Source organism: Acromyrmex echinatior, chromosome 17, assembly GCF_024713525.1.
Source record: "Acromyrmex echinatior isolate Ae372 chromosome 17, ASM2471352v2, whole genome shotgun sequence".
In the NCBI taxonomy this organism is placed as follows: domain Eukaryota; kingdom Metazoa; phylum Arthropoda; class Insecta; order Hymenoptera; family Formicidae; genus Acromyrmex; species Acromyrmex echinatior.
The window spans coordinates 6617437-6637587 of NC_141868.1; the positions used below are offsets into that span (position 1 = coordinate 6617437).

Sequence of the window (20151 nt, forward strand, 5' to 3'; positions counted from 1 at the left end):
GATCATCGTGCTTCCAGCCAACAAAGGCAATACGTAGTCACGAACACATCAAACTATAAGAAAAAGATGAAGAACTTTCTCTCGGACAAAGCATAGAAAAAGCTTGACAAAGATCCAACTAATATAATCGCGCAGAATACCAAGATCCTGGTGAAAAAAAACAACATTCCCAGTAAAACCAAATCAACATTAAAATATCCTCTCCCACCAAGACTATACGGACTACCAAAAGTACACAAACCAAACATCCCCCTCAAATTGTCATCCTCCTCAGCGCCATATATTCCCCAACATACAATTTATTCCGCTTCCTAGCACAAACACTATAACCCCTCAATGGAAAATCCGAATCACACATAACTAACTCAACGAACTTCATACAAAAGATCCAAAAAATCCGACTACATCCCACAGACCTGCTTGTAAGTTTCGACGTAGAATCTCTTTTCACACAATAAAAGACACATTAACATAATAAAGGTCGGAAGGGCCTCACATGAAGTCTCTTCCGACCTCATCCCGCTAATAGAGTACTGCTTAACAACTATTTACTTCTTCTATAACAACCAATTTTATTAACAAACTTCAGGAGCGGCAATGGACTCTCCTATTTCTCTTGTAATCACCAATATCTTCATGGAGCATTTTGAGAAAGAGGTCCCCAGAAAAACATTCAAAAAACCAGAAGTTTGGTTCCATTATGTAGAATTATTCATTTGAAATGATTTGGAAGAAATATTTTTTAAACGTTTATTTAACATTTATTAAATGTAAATTTCACACTAATTTTTTATTTAAAATAATGTTTGGAAGTAACATTTTTTAAACGTTTATTTAACGTTAATTAAAATGTTTGTTTTACATTAATTATTCATTTGAAACAGTATTTTAAAAAAATATTTTTTAAATACTTATTTAACGTTTATTAAATGTGTTTTTTATATTAATTGTTTATTTAAGATAATGATTTGAAAAAACATTTTCTAAACATTTATTTCATGTTGGACTATTATGTCTCAATGGAGAGAAAATGTTTTTTAAACGTTTATTTTTCATTAATTTTACATTTCACAATTCGTTTTCAGGATAACATTTATTTAATGTTTATTAAATGTTTTTTAAACCTTTATTCGTAATGAATTTTACGTTTTATGATTCATTTTCAAAATAAGATTTCTTAAATGTTTATTTAACATTTTTAACCGGTGAGTAAAAAAGATAAAAATATAATTAAAAATTATTGGTAATTAATAAAATTGATTGTCTAAGATTAAATGTACTATCGATAAAAAATGATAAATTAAAAAAAATATTCTGTGTTGTACAATATTTTTTCTAATTTTGTTCAAATAATTTTAACATAAAAAAAATGTTATGAATAAACGTTTGAATAAACGTTTTTTTAAATAAAAAAAGGGGACTTTTTTGTTATTTTAACGTTACTTTTATCATTACAAGAACATTTTTGTCAATTTTAAAAAAATGTTTTTTTTTAACATTAAAAAAGCATTTCTTTGAAATAATAACAAATGTTTTTTTAGCATTAAACAAACATTTTTTTAAAGAAAAAAGGGGGCTTTTCTCATTATTTTAAATGTTTTTAAAAACGTTTTTTAACGTATTCAAAAAAATATTTAAAAAAATGTTTTTTCAAACATTTTTTCCCCATTGGGTACTTGAGTGATTCAGAAGTAGTAGACCAAAATAATTCACCAGCGTTTATATTCGCAAGCGTATCAAGTGATTTGGTACGGACATATGGTAGGGGAGACCGGGGTCAGTAAACTATAGGGGTAAGTGTGTAAAATAATCGAAACTACGTTATAAACAAATCGCGGGAGACGCATAAACGTGTCTGAACTCTGAACACACAGCAGCGACTGCCGCTCAATCTGCTGTGAGATCTCGAAGCGAACGCGTCTGTATGAGAAATTACACTACAATTTAAAAAAATCGTACACGTAAATAAATATTTTTATTCTTAATTTTTGTTCTACAATCGTATATAATTGTCTGAGATATTTGATTTCCATTTAGGTAGTAAATGTAATTCTTACTTAACAAAGTCCAACAGATTTTTTTTGTTTATCCGTCTTTGTTATCGTATAATGTTTTTAAAAAATGAATAGATGGGGCTAGTAAGCTAATCACAACACGGGGCTATATGACTAATTTAATGACGATTCTGATAGTACCTACTCTTAAATTTCTTGGAATGAAATCTCACTATAAAAGAGTGAAAATACAGTCAGTTGAAAAAGAGTGAAAATGTTTCACTTCTTGAAAAAGAACGGCAATATTTCATTCCTCTAAAAAGATAGATTTATTTCAGTGGTAAATGTTATAAGTTTGGTTCCCTCACGTCCAATCTTGATAAACTAGGCTCATTTGACATGTTTTTGCTTGAATCAAACGAAAAAGAAGCATTGTTCTGCCTTGGAATCGAAATATTAATCGTTAAAATTTGTTAGGTTAGAAAACCTGTCATTCACTATGCCTGACAAAGAGAACGATAGAAAAATCTTACCGTTTTGAATATGGTATTTGTAAATTCACTAATTGAATTAGATCTTACAGGAATCGTATACAAATCTTATAAAATCCAATAAAATATGATGAAAACTATAGGATTCATATCCGATCAATCGTGATGCTATCGCAAGGTTAACAATAGAAAATGATACAAACTTACAGAAAAACGATACAAATTGATAAAAATCCTACAGTTCTCAATCATTCTCTATCAATTTTTTTACCAGGACGATCTCACTCTGTTCCATACATAGCATTTTCTCTCTTTGAAATTTCTCAAAAGAATTTAAAGAGTATTCTTTTTGATTTTAAATGCATCTATAAAAAATTACTTTTAAGTGTAATAGAAGTAGTAATAATAATGTGAAAACATTAAGAATAATTAAAAGGATAATTTTGTGAACTTGTATAGACACATTCTAATAAAGTGTAAACATTCTAAATAAAGTGTAACTTATTATGTTTATTATAACTGTAATTCGGATAACGATTCGGATTAGATAAATTGTTATTTATCTAATAACAAGGTACAAAGTATATTTTTTTTATTTTATAAATATATTTGTGTTTAAAATACATTTTTATGAAAGCTTTGTTGATCTATAAAGATTAAATATATAATAACCTCATTTTAATAATGTTAATCAAATTACCCCATACCATTAGGCACATTACCTCGGTCCGGGGCTAATTCAATCAGATGGAATGCATAGAAAAATGCATTTTTTTCATATTAGTTATCAATTTTCTCTTATTATTAAAATATTATTAGATAGTCAAATGTATGTAGTAACTGGTGTAGAATTCATTTTTCCGATAAGTCTCTTAATTTCGTCTGTAAAAATTCGAAACTGAAAAATGAGTCTACTATCTCTGGTCTCCATTACTTAATATGCATATCAAGTGCCCGATATAAACTAAGTTATTGCTGTATTCTACATAAACGTAAATTTCTACATAAACGTAACTGAAGATGTTCCTTCTAAAATTTTTTTCATTCACGTAAGAAAATTTATATTTCCATTTATGCAAGCCATACAATATTTGTAAAGATTCAAGAATTATATTTTAGAAGAAATTTTAATAACCGGATTTTTACCGAATTTATAGTGCAAAAATCGGATCATATAATTCTTTTTAAATTTTAAATTGCATGTTACAATTAAACTTATAATTAACTTAATACTTTTTCTGGATATCCGCAAATCCATGTAAATGTTTCGCAAGATTTTATTTATATTATATTATATCTTATTTCTTTGTTATATACGATAGTGCCGCGTAATTTAGTACTTCAAACCATTACAACGTGACAACGTAGCAATTTCATAGTACGCGGCGCGATTTAATACTTCAAACTGTTATAACGCAGCAATAGGTTTAGGACGCTTGTACGGAATATAAGCGGAGATCTGGGGGATTCGACTCCTGACCGAGGTAATATTTTTCGCAATAAATTTTTTTATTAGTTTTATACAGTTTTTCAATATATTCACATCTTTATAGTATAATGCCTGATTGAGCATCAAATTATTAAAATTGCTCAATTTCGCGATTACTAAAATAGTTTAATTGCGTTTATAATCCGGGAAAACAATTTGGCGCGCAGTTCGAAGGATTATAAATATGGTATACACAGGTTGTCCCAGAAGAAACCTTCATCCTTAAAATGACATAGTCCTGACATAATTCTGAGACAATTTTTTTTTGCCAAAATTCTATGTTTCTTTCATAATTGAATGATGTTTCTTCTAAAGTTTCTTTTATTCATGTAAGAAAATTTACGTTTCCATTTATGCAAGGTATGGATACAATGTAAAGATACAAGAATTAGATTTTATAGAATAAGAAATTTTAATTTTTGCATGAATTTGTAGTGCAAGAATCGGATCATATAATTCTTTTTAAATTGCATGTTATAATTAAACATTCGTCAATATTTTTTCTGGACATACACAAATCCATGTAAATGTTCCGTAAGATTTTTTTATATTTATATTATAGTATATTGTTACGCTCGCGGAGTGTTCCCGCTTGCGCACCGAATCGCCAATCCGAGTGAACGCACTCTTGAACCGCGGAAATAAAAAGACACGTACGTTAATTAGAAGAAAAAATGAAACACTTTATTATAACAACTTGAATAAGCAAAGCGTCCGTGTACTATGGTGAAAATATAAGAGCGATCGGGAGTGATCAAAACATGTCCGAGAGAAGTGACGTCTCAATCGCTAAATCTGTCAAACTCTCCAAACTGAGTTACAGCCCGTTTTAGTGACATGCTCAATCATGATTATTTGACTTGGAGTCGGCACGACATGAATGTCGGCATGACGCGGGGATAACAATATTACACTACATTTTTTTTTCGGAACACGTCCGAGTGACGTCTCAATCGCCAAATCTGTCAAAACTCTTCAAACAGCTGAGCTGCCCATTTTAGTAACGCGCTCTTTATGTTTTACTTGACTCGCTTGAAGACAGCACGGCACGGCCCAGTGAGAAATGACAATAGAAAATCAATTTGATGATTTTGACGTCGAATCGACATCGATTCAATGTCGATTCCATTGTCATTTCTTTCTGGAGGGTGTCGGCACGACGTAACAATATCATTATATTTCTTTGTTATGTTTCTTTCATTCATATAAGGAAATTTACATTTCTATTTGTGCAAGCTATGCATACAATATCTAAAGATATAAGAATTAATTAATTTTAGAAGAAATTTTAATAATCAGATTTTTATATGAATTTGTAATACAACAATTAGATCATATAATTTTTTTTAATTTTTAAATTACTTGTTATAATTAAACAATATTTTTATAATTTGTCAATATTTTTTCTAAACATTCGCAAATCCATGTAAATATTCCGCAAGATTTTCTTTATATTTATATTATATTGTTATATCATATTTCTTTATCATATTCAATACCATCACGCTACCATATCATTTAATATTTTAGAATATTCTAGACCGTTAACTGACAACGTAGCGATTGATTTTCATGGAGCAGGGGAAAACAACAACGAGATCCGAACTTCAAGCTAGCCGGCTCTGAATAATTATCGACAGTTTTCTATCTAGACGTCTACTGTAATCCATGTAAATGTCTCGCAAGATTTTTTTTACTCATTTTCAGGGTTGGGTAGTGCTAAGTTAAAAAGATAAAAGTTAAGTTAAAAAGTTAATTAATTTTAATTTAACTTAATTACATTTTAAACTCTTAACTTTTTAACTTAATTTAATTACATTTTATCAGTAACTATTAACTTTTAATTTGAATTTTTTTAAGTCAATCCTTAGATACAATGCGAGAGGCTAATGAATATATAATTTAGTAATTTTATATTGTATAATCGTTATTTATGAACAAAAATAACAAAAATAAGATTCTTTAATAAATAAGCTGTAAGAAAGAACAATATGAAAAATTATGTAAAATAATCAAACTTTTTCTTTTTTTTTGTTGTTCGTTCGAACCAAATTTAACTTTTAACTTTTTAATTACTTTTTTTATTAACTTAACTTTTAAGTTAATTAATTTTATTATGATTTAACTTATTGTACATTTTAATTAAGTTAAATTTTCAAGGTTGTTGACTTTAACTTAACTTAGTTAAAAAAAAATTAACTTATCCAACCCTCATTTTACGACGCTTTTTGTTTAATTTTTATTTTATTTAGTTTAATATTAAATTGAAAACGATGCATTATACTATATTTTCTCTCACATAAAATCAAGAATAAACGTAAATGTTCTCAAAATTATATTGCATATGATAAATGCAAACATTGCACTGAAAGAACAATTTTGCAAGTCTCTAAAGTTTAGATATAGATTCAGATTTGAAAATAATTTATTGGATTATTAAAATAATTATGTAGGAAACTAAAGCAACGCTACAAAAAGTTATGATATTCTACTATTAGGTGTTGGAATTAATTCGTAGCGTTTTACAAGCGATGGGAAGTATTTTCATTAATGTATTTTTTAATGCTCATGTGAAATAAATAACATTCTTTCATTTAAAAACGCTACGAATTAATTCCAACACCTAATAGTTTCAAATCAGTTTGAGCGTGCTACATAATTATTTTAATGATCCAATAAAATTATTTTCAAATTTGTATCAACTAAATTTTTAGATGCTTCAGAAGGACCATTCTTTCCGTGTATAGCATCTAATTAAGATATCGGATTAACCTACTAATCGGACTAAAACCAATGTTTTAACAAAGGCGCATCTATTACGAATGAAATAACAGCAATTTCTCGTGCAAAGTGTAATTAAAGTATAAAATTAGATAAGAACAGTAATGTTTGTAAACAGATCACGAGGAAAGGACGACGTGTTTTTGCTATTCGCGTCGATCCTCTCTTCTCTTGTTTCTTTTACATGCACGCGCGAAGAGATTTCTTCCATTGATCGCTGCAGGAGTAATTCTTCCGGACGATCTCGAAGATGGGGTCGAGATCTACATCCACTTATATTATATCCACTTATATTAACGCCTTGCTGCAATGCACGCCACTTATGATACAATCTGGCACAAACACATTCCCGGTTTAATTTTCACCGGTGTAACGATTCTGTTACAGACACATGACATAGTTTTTATATGAAAAATCAAAGCACGATTCGAGATTTATATATTGTTTTGCATATATTTTTAAATAATATTATATAATATGACTGCACTACAAGAAGATTAAAAAAGATGCATTATAAATCTCATGCCTTGATCTAATTGCAATTGATATCTTTTAGCGAAAATCTGCTTTGAGGAGTTTTCAATTTTTATTAGTAATTATTAATAAGCAATAACTTAATTTCAAATTGCAAAAATAAAAAAATTAATTTTAAATAAATCAGAACGTAAACTTTCGATTATCATAGAGTATGATCTTAGAATTGCCTTATATTCTAAGAAATTATATTAATAGATTGAACATTATTGACCTATTACAGATAAAAATAATAATTATTATTCTTTATTTTCTTTTTTTACTTTAGTTTTACAATAACATAGCATTAAGACTTGGCTTGGTTTGTAACTCTATAATTATTATTAATTTTATAAATTATCTGAATCTTTTTTCTTATATTATTATTATTCTCTTCTTGCGTCATGATAATTCTGTGAACTTTAAGAAGTCTTGAGAGGTTATATAATATAACAGATCCTGCTCTTTCTACGTGCTATCGCTTTACATGTTTTTGTTTACAACTTATCCCGTGTGTTATCTTCGCTTCCATTCTATAAAAAAAAAAATCACATTTTCACGCGAATGATTATTTATTTAGTCTATAAGATAATATATTATTTGGATTCATGTAGAACTATAAATATGAATTATGCAATAAGAAAATGTGTCCTTGAAACTTAAATTTAATAATAAATTAATTGAATCATGAATGGTAGGAAGGAAATTCTAAGCAATAAAACACCTCACTTGAAGCAGGTGAATGGCCAACGATTTCGTAATGAAATCGCGCATCAGACGTAGACATTGAATTTAATTAACGGCGGTATCTCGTAACCAGGGTCAAGTTCTTCGGAGATCATGCAACAGCTATAGCCTTGAATATCTCGTTTTCCTTTCTTGAGCGGCGTGTTGCATTATAATGATAAAAAAAATCGCTCGTAAATCGTTTTATGTATAAATATTTTAAAAAGCTTTCAGGAGCTCAAGGAAATCTTGAGATTTTATTATTTCTGTTCATAAGAAGATTTATAGTATAGTTTGATATAATTTATATATATTTGATTCAGTATTTTTCTATTAGGTGTTGGAATTAATTCGTAGCGTTTTTTAATGAAAGAATGTTATTTATTTCACATGAGCATTAAAAAATACATTAATGAAAGTACTTCCCATCACTTGTAAAACGCTACGAATTAATTCCAACACCTAATATAATTCTATAATTTCTGTTCAAAAAGTATATATGCAGTTCGGTTGTCATGTGACTAAAAAGTACATATTTTATAACTTTGTTTCGGTCATGCAAATGTTCCAAGTTAATTAGGATCAAATTAAATAGATTGAAGGAAGAAATTGTTGATTAATTGACGGCGTACATATTATCTCGATACCAGCAGAGTTGACATTTGGCACAAGATAAGGATAAATAAGTAAAGTGTTTCGAAAATTTGATGAATTTTCAATGATACTTTGAAAGTATACAGATTAAATAGTCCATCAACTTGGACCCTTCATTCGAAAGATCGAGTAATCGTGAAAAAGTGAGGAAGAAAACGACAACTTTATTCTTAAGGCAGGGTCGACTTTAAGAATAAAGAAAACTGAAAGCATGACTTACAGGCAATTCAAAGTACGTCAATTTTTTAAAAGTAGGTTGATTCTCTAATCAAGAATTCGTTCACGGAGTACCCAATCAGCACACAATTAAAAATTTGTACTATTTTTACATATTAAATAAGTATTTACGTTTTAAAAATGTTGTTTTTTAAAAATATCTGCTGCTCAATCACGAAATGAATATGTGTGCCAAACAAAAGTTAAACAAAATTAAGAAAATATACATATATATTTAGCGAAATCTATAACAATAAATTACATTCTCAGACAGCATAAAATACTAAAAGATAACAAAAAGAGGTTTTTTTTAAGTTATCTTTTCGACAAAGCGAAAAGGTGTTTACGATGAAAAGATATTGTTTTTATATTGTTAGATTTTTTAGCGAGAAAAGATAATGTTTATAAGAAAGGTAACTTAAAAAGGACATCTTTTCGTCACCTTTCTATGGTTATCATTTTCGCAAAGCAAAAAGTCGACTAAAAGATATCTTTTCATATTGTCGAAAAGACAACATGAAAAAGATAGCTTTCCATTATTTTGGTACTTTTTATCATTTATTCGCTAGCAATACGCGAGATCGCCACTAGATGGACGTGATAGAATTCAGTTTCTTGTTTGGAAATCATACGGGACAGAATAAAAGGTGTAGCATTATAAGAAATTTTACTCATGTTCTAATGAACACTAATCAAATATTTTTTTGTAAAGTCAAATTCCCAAAGGATGTGATGAAAGATATAATGATTCTTGCACATAAGACACGACAAAGATTACAGGAAATGGGACGTATATTGTCAATCATGCAATTTTATTTTATTTTGTGTAAAAATTAATTTAAGAATTCGATGTTATTAAACATTATATGTATATTAAAACTAATAGAAGCAATAAAAAGATGATTAAAAAATATCCAAAGAAGTCCTTTAATTATCATATGATTAAGACTTTAAGATGACTAGCAGTGCGACATTTGTCATCTTTTTGTCGATATTCTTTCACTAAAAGATGTCTTTATAACAATTTAGTCGTCTCTTTAATGATCTTTTAGATGACTTTGTGCTCTCTGGGTTATGTGTATCGGTATCATAAACTAGTTAATTATAAGTATAATTATATAACATTTTATTGTCAAAGGAGGAAAATTTACTATCTTAGAAAAACTCTGTATCCTTTGTTTTGAATCTTTCATAACGTATGTGACTAAAAAGTAAGATGTCGAAATAAAAAAAAACATTTTGTAGAGGATGAGCAATACATTCATGACTTCTAATTATAATTTCAAGATAACGTTAATTTTTTTTTATTACAAAAACATTTTAAATATCACAAAGAGCCATTTTTACACATTAAATCTCAATTATTTCAAAAATTTAACATGCTAGTGAAATTTAACTTGCGGCATCGTTTTCAACATCCAAAAATCTATAAGAAACAGCTTATCTGATTAAAAGTATTAAAATAAACTTTTAATAAAAGAATTTTACTTCTTTTGTATGAAGTATTAATCAAGTTTCAATCTTGTTTTATAAATTAGAATTTAATTAGAACAATATTTCAAGTTGATAAGAAGAAAAAAATAAGATTACGATCGGACTTAATTGATGATACAATATCAAATATAGAAATAGTCTTGATGTACAATATTAAATTAATTAACAAATACAGAAATTAGTACATAAATGTCTTACAATGAGTATGTATAATTCTAAACTTATCTGAAAGGACAGAGCTATCGCTATAGCAAGGCCTCACAATCTCTATGACCGCTTGGTAGGTTTGCTAGAAAAAGGGATGAGAGAGCAACAGCGATGTTCAAACTTTTCTAAAACAAAAAAGCAATTTACCGTTATCTCTGACAATCAGTTTGACCCCATTACCAACTATAAATAAAATTCTTATTTCAACAAAAAGAAACATTTTTTTTGTAAATTAATATTATCTTTATTCACAGTTTGTGAATGTAGCATCAAATCCATTTATCGACCATGATTTTTCGATAGTGTCGAAAATGTGATACGTAGTTCACATCATTTTATAAAAATAATGTTGGTGCCGCTAGCATACGGTGGCTTTTAGTGTCTCTAGAATACAGAGTCTGGCAATCGGCCTTTAAAAATGGTGGATACATCTGCGCGTTTCTGCCGCATATTTGTACTAGTACAACAAAAACGAGAGAGAATAAGTCCGGCACAGAAGTTATAAAGAGCATAAGTAAATAAATAAAGCAAAGTATCATAGTATTATAATAAATACAAAATACCGAAATTATGCAGTGAAAAAAATGCGCATAAAATGTATTAACGTTCTAACAAAAAATTAATATAAATATAGAAAGTAGAATAATAGTATGAATAATATTTATGAGTATAAAAGTATTAGGATAATATATTTCTCTGTATTTACTAGATACACAATGTCATACAGTTGCGTAATAAAATGTTCCAATTTGGAAAACAGATAATACAATGCATTATCTTTCCAAAGAATTGTGAAAGACTTGTGTGATTGGTTCCGCCATTTTTATCTTCTGATCCATGATAAAAAGAGATCTAAGAGATCGTCGGACTCTGTATTCTAGGGACACTAGTGGCTTTTGCTTCACGTGAAAAAGACCGCCACAGCCTCTCTTAGGTTTCTCTCTACCTTGAATGAGAGAGTCACGTGAGGTTTCGGGGCGGGTCTAACCATACCATAGTTTCCATTGTCATCCGAACTCGAGCCTTTCTTTGGCTTCGGCTTATCAAGTTAGTTCTACATTAGTCGCATCGCAAGCACTGCAGTCCAATCAGAATCGAATTAGCTTGATGTTTATTAGATCGTAACGCTTGCGACGCTGCGATGCAATTAATGTAAAATCAGCTCAATAAATATCAAGCTAGTTTGACTTTGATTGGATCGTAACGCTTGCGACACGCTTGCGACACTGCGATGCGATTAATATAGAATCAGTTTCAGGGGCGCTATTCTGTAACTTTTACACGCCTACTGACAGTTGTCCTTGTCGTTGCGCAACTGTTTCACTATATAAAATATCATCTGCGCAACGATATCAACAATTGTCGGTAGGCATATAAAACAGTTACAAAATATAGGCCTAGGAATAGTAGTTTTTTCTATCCAAACTTCCTCATCGTTGCTGCTATCACTATCGTGACAGAGCTACTATTGTCCGTTTCTTTCTTCGCTTTTTTTTTCTTCCTCTTCTCTCTCCTCGCTTCTCTCATTGCCTTCTTTTCCCTCTTTTTCTCTTTCCTTGCCTTCTTCTCTTTCTTCAGTTTCTTGCTCTTCTAAATATTTAATATTATTATTAATATTTTTCCACCTACTGGCTACTGGCTGCTAAACATTTTCGGCTAAATGAGTAATTTTATGGTATTGCTTAGATGAAGAATCTTTACAAATAAAAATCTTAATATACAAATATTTAATATATTTTAGCATTAAAAATATTAGTTGTATTCAGCAGAGAAAGCAGCTTTGTAACTGTTGTAAAATTCTTTAATATGAATGGTTTATACCATAGATTTCCGATGTAGGAGTTATCAGCCTCCAATGGGCTCTGAGGAGATCTAGAAGGGCGTTGCTAGTCCTAAGGGTAGTAGGGGAGTGTTGAGGAGCAAGAAAACGCACCAGAGAAATTTAATCCCCTAAATATTTTTTAAACAAATATTTAAACCTTAAACATTCTAGCATTATAGGTTATTGCAAAAACTTTTTTTATTGCATTTCCCTCATTCTAATTAATTGGAATGCGGATTTAGTTACAAAGATTACAAATCTTTTGATGAAAAAGAGGAATTGACTGCAAATAATTGAGCGCGGAGATTTAAGAATACTGCTAATAAAAATGGAATCAAATATAAACAGATTACCAGCGTCACACCAAGCCCTAACTTCTCATTAATGGTAATTTTTTAATATTTATAAATTTATATTATACTATAATTTTTAAATATTCTTTATTTGATTCTGTATGTCACGTCCTGCCCTAATTGGCGGACGGCGATCGAAGATCGTGAACGGGGACCGTGGAGAGGGGGGGGGGGGGGGAACGCGGAGCTTCGGCTCCGCTGTGCAATTGTAGTGGCTGCATGGGGAGTGGGGGTAGGGAGTGCTGAGAAAGGTTCGCGAATTTTACGTGACCCTTCCTGATTCTCTTAAGAGCTCTATCAGAGGCGTGCTACATAAGAGTCATATATGATCATGACGGGTCGCTCTCGCTAGAGGGACGTTATCATCCTTTAGAGCCCTTTTCGGAAGAACTGGAAAGGAAATAGTGGAGGAAAAATTAGATGACAGTTAAATTACCTTATAATTTTTATTTTAGTATTTACATCCTTTATACTGACAACGCGAGGCTTCCCGGTGACCTTAATCAGCCCAGTCGAGACCCTCAGAGGGATCCTGGATATGTCCGAGGGAGGAAACCGGAAGACGTCCCGCGGTAACTACCGAGTCTCTGGCACCGAGTCTTTGGTATTGCGATCGATGCTGGGGGATATGCTGAGGGACCGCGTCGGGGCCAGGCGGCTGGTGCGTGTGGGACGGTGGCTCGGGGGAAGTGACCATAATCTCAAACACCTATGGGTCAAAGTCTCCGTGCTGACAAAGGATTTTTGCCAGCCATCTTAACTGACGCCTTCACGATCTGGGCATCTAAATTTATGCAGAGAGTTAAGAAATGGAGAGAGAGAAGTGACGTTAAAAGATATTTTAAGAGAGTTCTACAAGTGGGTGAGGGGATGAGACAAGACGGCTTCTCCGTTGATAGGGGATAGCGTCCCTACCCGAGGAGGCACGGATGTGGTCATGACAGAAGGGGAATAGGCGTCCAAAGTCAAGTGCCCACCCCTGAATGAATGAGAAGGTGGCCTGGAATGAGCATCAAAGCTGAAGGAGGAAGAAGAGCCAAGCGCCCAGGCCTGGTAATTAAGGAGATGCCTTAGAACAGCCCTAAGTAAAGGCGGGAGAAAGGGAGGCGAAGGGCACCCTGTGGAGAGCGCCCTACACCGAGAGGTTCTTTAGGTGAGATACGTGCCGGGTCGCGAATTATTCGAAAGAGGGTTCCGCACTCAGCAGCACGACAACTGTTCTTTTTGTAATAGGATAGGACTCTACATAAATATTGACTAGATTGTTAGACGTGATTATTAATACGTTATTGTTTATTGTTACATGAAAAACACAAGATCCCTCCGAAGCCTAAAGGGCAGAATCAATTTATCAATAGAGATTACAAGTATATAGAGAAATCTATAAGTGACGAGAAATTTATAAGTATAAACCAATTTATAAGTATAAAAAAATTTACAAGCAATGAGAAATTTATAAGTATCACATCCGCGGTGTCACGATAATTCTTGTCACCGGACTTAGCCGCACGCTTACCGAGACCGAAAATTTGCAAGTATCTTGTCGTGTTTACCGTACTGCTGGGGAAACAATCTAACTATTCAAGGAGCGAATAAAAATGAGCTGATAGTTAAGAATAAGTGAATGAGATTAAGCGAGTGAACAGAATGAAATGAACATTGTGGTCCTCGCAGCGTTGGTTTATATATTTAAAAGGGGTGACGTCTCGCGATAAGAGAAATAATTTCGAGCATGAGTCTAGAATATTCTACAGATTTTCATCTGCCAATTACTTGCTAAATTTTAACGATATCGCTATTTCATGGATACAAGATGAATCTCCGTGTTTGACTTCGTTGTTTGATGTTCTTATGATAATTAAAATGCACTTGCAACTGTCTGTTATAAAGTTTGTTGTATGCGTTTCACATATCTACTCGATAAATTGAATTGTTTGTGAGACTCTGAGCATTTCGCGCTCAATTCCGGTAATTATATAATTAATACGAAACATCGCTAGCCGTTTTGTGTTTTCGCTCGGTCTTAAAGATTAGTTTGTGGAAATCCTACATGTATTTTATGGAATATTTTATGGCGCAAATACGTGACTTTTATAATAAACAGTTACTTTAATTTGATGGTTAAAGAAAGGAGGTCCTCCTTCCTTAGTGTTGTGTTTTTCGAAATAGATATGATTTCTTTTCTTTAAACAGCTTATTTAAAAGAGTTGTAATAGCAAGAGTAGTAATAGCGGCTCACGCGGTTGGCACATGATCCCGTGGTAAAGAAATCGTGCAGCTTGATCAGCTATACTTGATAAGCCATGCGGTTCCTAGCTATAATATGTACTCCAAAGTGACGGCCGGTTTGTCAGCTTGTTTTTGATAGCCGGACGTTACACTGTATAAAATTTGTTTTGTTGCTTTATTTAGAGTTCAGAGAGAGTTTACCGATTACGATCAAGAGGGCGCTGAACAAAAAGTATTTTGAAAATGGAGCGGTAAGCTAAAAAGGTTGGAAAATTATAGATTTGTTTGCGTTGCATACTTCAACATACTCTTAATTCCTCCAATTGTAGCTCCTACCACCGACGAGATACTATTAAAGACCAACATTCATAAGGGAGTTCGCGTCCTTGTGAATATTGAAGTGATTAAGAATTAAAAACTGATAATATTGTACTAAATTTTATGATTTATTAATTTAGTAGACGTATTTACGCATTTAGAACTCTATAATATTCGATTTTTCTTTAAAATTGTGATTTCAGTGTTATCGTCAAAGTTTGATTATCAACAGAGATAATAATTGCAGAGAAAAAAATTATAATTTTTCTGCAACATATAGGATATTATTATAGCTTTATAAATATGTATATTTATTTATGGAACATTTATGTAATAAAAAAATCACGAATTTAAAAATGTATGAGCCAAACATTTATATTAATAATAGCAAATTTATATCAATTATCGATAATGTTGAAGCGTTCTTCAATTACGTCTGGGCCCTTGAGGCCCTTTTTATATCGCTGAAAATTTATTCAGAGTTAACAGTTTTTAATAGTATCGTCGGCGCTCGTTAAAGTGACTAGGAAGGTTCAAAGCACTATCAAGATCTCTAGTATAATCTCAAAATAAGATCAAGATTTTAATCGAATTGAGACCTCTGCTCTCCGAGGAAGTTATTCATTGGATCTAGTGATCCGCGATTTCTGTATGGTACTGTGACTCTATATTTGAGTCGGAAAAATCAAAGGGAAATCAGAAGAAGAAGAAGAGTGAGTAGGAACATATTGATGGTAGGAACATATTGAAGAACGTTGGAATATGCGACGCGAACAAATCTTATATGTTTGGATCTATAAGAAACCAAAAGCAAGAACCAATCGAATTAAAGAATTTTATAACAGTTGTAAAACTGTTTTCTCTTGAATGCAATCATGGTGTTCTTTTAACTTATAACAAGAATTTTATTAACTTATAAAAATAGACAGTCAGAAATTGTCATAAAATTATATGTTGGCTGAAAAAATTTTGGCAGCCACTGTATTTGATTGAATATCATTGTTTGATTAGATGTTGATTATAATTAATCCAGTATCTTCTTTTTAGCATCATGCCTTTTTTTCTTGCGATCCTTTGGTAAAATATTGTGTTTATTCTTGTGTTTATTCAAATCTTTATCCTCCTCATCTAAGTTGCTGCAAATGAAACAACAATACCGAGACTTCAATACTATGCTACATAGATGTAGTGTTTTAATATGAACTGCTAATATATTAGGTGTACAACTTTGCTTCCGCCGTTTTTTTTCCGAAGCTTTATTGTAAAAAACTAGTTATACATTTATGATTCAAAGTATTGTCCATCGCTGGCCACTACTTTCTCCTATTTTTCGGGCAGCGTACGAATCCCGCGTCGAAAAAACTGGTCATCTTTTGAGGCGATCCACGAATCGATCCAATTTTTTATTTCTTCATAAGACCGGAAATGCTGGTCAGTCAGGCCGTGTGCCATTGATCGAAACAAGTGATAGTCAGAGGGAGCAACGTCTGGAGAATACGGCGGGTGGGGTAGGACTTCCCATTTCAACGTTTCCAAGTATGTCTTGACACTTTCGCAACATTGGGTCGAGCATTGTCATGCTGCAAAATCACTTTATCGTGTCTCTCGTTGTATTGCGGCCGTTTGTCTTTCAATGCTCGGCTCAAACGCATCAATTGCGTTCGATACTGATCGCCTGTGATTGTTTCAGTCGGTTTTAACAGCTCATAATACATTACGCCGAGCTGGTCCCACCAAATATAGAGCATGACCTTGGAGCCATGAATATTCGGTTTGGCCATGGAAGCATGGGAACTCCCCATGATTTTCTACGCTTGGGGTTATCGTAATGAACCCATTTTTCATCCCCAGTCACAATGCGATGCAGAAATCCTTTCCGTCTTTGTCTTTCAAGCAACTGTTCACAAGCAAACAAACGCCGTTCAACATCTCTCGGCTTCAACTCGTATGGCAATTTCCTTGCTTCTGAATCATTCCCATGACTTTGAGGCGTTTTGAAATGGCTTGTTGAGTCTCAATGATCGTGTAAATTCTTCTTGATTTTGACACGAGTCTTGATCAAGTAATGCCTCCAATTCTGCATCTTCGAAAACCTTCTCCCTTCCACCGCTATGCCGGTATCTTCGATGTCAATCACCATTCTTGAAGCGTTGAAACCACTCATGACACGTTCTTTCACTAATAGCGGCCTCACCATAAGTATTTGAGAGCATTCGATCAGTTGCAGATTTTTTCATATTGAAGCAGAAAATTAAAACCTCCCCCAAATGACGAGAATTTGGCTCGTAAACTGACATTTTCAATCGAGAATAACTTTATGATGCAGACACAAATCGACTAATGTTTCTATGGAGTTATGTTGACAGATGCCCAAGTTTATTGTATGACGTCTATGATCTATTTATTTCGACCACCACTTACCGCTAAAGCTATCTATAGGAAAACGGCGGAAGAAAAGTTGTACACCTAATAATTTATTCAAATTCTTAGAGCTCAATTTGATAAAAGTTAATACATTAGTCTCAGGGTGGAGTCCCATGAGGTATATTTGCTACGTATCACGTAATCACGTTAACCAATCAATAATCAGTAAAACAAGAAACATCAGATCGCTTCTGATTGATTACACGGTTAAATGATAAATATACCTCATGAGAGATTCCATTTTTACATTACTCGCGTGATTTTTTTTTAACTTGATTACTTGCGTATGATATATTTCTGACACTCCAACATTCTGGCACGTATTCAGAACGCGCTTTTATCGATAAAGCACGTTTTTATTTCTAAAATTCTAAAATAATGTGGATAACATAAATTAATATCTCTGAAATAATATGGATAACGTAAATTATAGCATATCAACGTGCTAACATCGTTGTAAACGCGTTTTGAACGGGCTTAAGTTTTAGGCTTAAAATTTCATTATAGATGCTGCTTTAGATGGTTTTGAAATGAGAGCGGATGAATCGACCATAATTTTTTTAAATTTTATATAATGGCATTTCCAACGTTACGTTTAAATCTGAATAGACCTTTATTGACGCTAAAATGACTAGATAAATCATAAAACGCATATCGTTTTTAATGCGGGACACTTGTCAACTTTATTTTCATTGCTTCTTTTGACACATATTAGCTGTGTTCCAAAATTCATTATTAGTAAAGAAAATATATAATATACGCAACGTAGACTGTAGATTTTCAGCTGGCAGTGAATTTTGGAATACAACCATTATGGGAGCTTTTCAGCAAAAAATACAAATTGGAAGCGTTCAACGGACTCAACAGTTGAGTGAACGATCGCTGCTATTGATATGTATTCTCCCAGATAAAATGCTGATTGGATGATCCAAAAGAATACACCAATAGTAATGAGTGCTCACTCAACTGTTGAGTCCGCTGAACGCAGCCATACAATAAGAAACAAAGACAGAATGACTCTTGAGAGCTCTTACATCTATTTGGTTTATATTTTTGGATCCATTGGAATATACCATTAGATGTAAGAGCTCACTGAGCGCTCAATGAGCAGTTGTAACACTGGGTATCAATCATGAAATGGTATCACCCTAAGGGTGAAATCATACAGTGCGGAATAGGATTGCGGAATAGAGAATGCGTCATTGAAACAACCACTCAGCGCTATTCCGCATTTGATGTTGCGGAATAGCGAGTGCGTTATTGTTCTTGTAATAAACCGTCATTTTGAGAGATTAAAATAATTTGATGCTGATTGATATGATGGAATTGCGTAATGTCGAGACGAATGAAGCAAAATAATAAAATGAATGCATAAATATAGATATCAAGATAAAAAAACAATGATGCATTACGTGCGATTTCAGTGTGCTCTTTTCCGCACTTTTCCATCACGCCAGTTTTGTGTGCTATATTCATACGGAAAAATGATAGTAAATGTGTTAAAGCAGTTCAAAAAATTGTTATGAGATTGTAAATATTAATTGTAAAACACATTAAATACTACACTAGTGATAATTGTTTTTATAATTTAAAAAATTATATTTCATTTTAATAAACAAATTATTAATATGAAGTAATTTTTAAATTATATTCATGCTGGATACATCTTTGACGCATCATGTGAACATAGTACACAAAACTTACGTGATGAAAAAGTGCAGAATAACGCAGAAGAATGCTGATTGGTTGCTTCTATGACGCATTCTCTATTCCGCAGTCGTTTTCCGCACCGTCTGATTTTACCCTTAGTGGCATTCGGTGTGACTCTTTCGACGCTTCCGATCTCACACTAGTGCACACAGAGTACACACGAGCTAGTATTTCCGAACGGCTGGTGTGATTAGTGACACACCAGTGAGTGTTTCCGAACGCAGCCTTAGATTTGTTCGTGTCGCATGTTCCAACATGCTCCAATATGCTCCTGCTATAGTTCTTATTCATTCTAATGAATGCATTGGAATGAGTGAGAACTATGATAAGAGTATATTGAAACACGTTGGAGCACGCGATGCGACAAACCTATAGTGTAACCTATAGAGACCCTATAGTGTAACAAAGATTCACAAAGTGTCACGTGATCGAGATATTTCTCTGATTGGCTGGAGTAATTCGTAGTAGCTGCCATATTGAATTTACTATCAATTCACTCAACATCGACTCCTGTCGACTGCTGTGGAACGAGCTTAATAAACTCATCCTTCAATGTTTTGTGAATATTTATCTATTATTTCACGCATTGAATGTTGCATACCTTATATACAGAATTTACATTCCTCATCACCATGCCAACAGCGATATGCGGCGCAATTCATTGGCATGGTGATGAGGAATGTAAATTCTGTACATAAGGTATGCAACATTCAATGCGTGAAATAATAGA

The 20151-nt window shown here is 32.3% G+C and overlaps 1 protein-coding gene and 1 long non-coding RNA gene across 4 annotated transcripts in view; one reads left to right on the plus strand and one right to left on the minus strand.

Annotated features, from left to right (window-relative positions):
* LOC105145304 (uncharacterized) overlaps positions 1–20151 on the plus strand; it is a 36416-nt gene that overhangs the window by 13472 nt on the left and 2793 nt on the right. The window lies entirely within an intron of this gene.
* On the minus strand, positions 15845–19878 carry LOC147906934 (uncharacterized). 2 transcript variants are annotated; one of them, XR_015548000.1, is made up of 2 exons: positions 19416–19878; positions 15845–16423 (listed from the first exon to the last, which is right to left on the minus strand). It is a non-coding gene; the product is annotated as an uncharacterized LOC147906934 (long non-coding RNA). The 2 variants fall into 2 exon arrangements; XR_015548001.1 differs by lacking the exon at positions 19416–19878 and adding an exon at positions 17992–18483.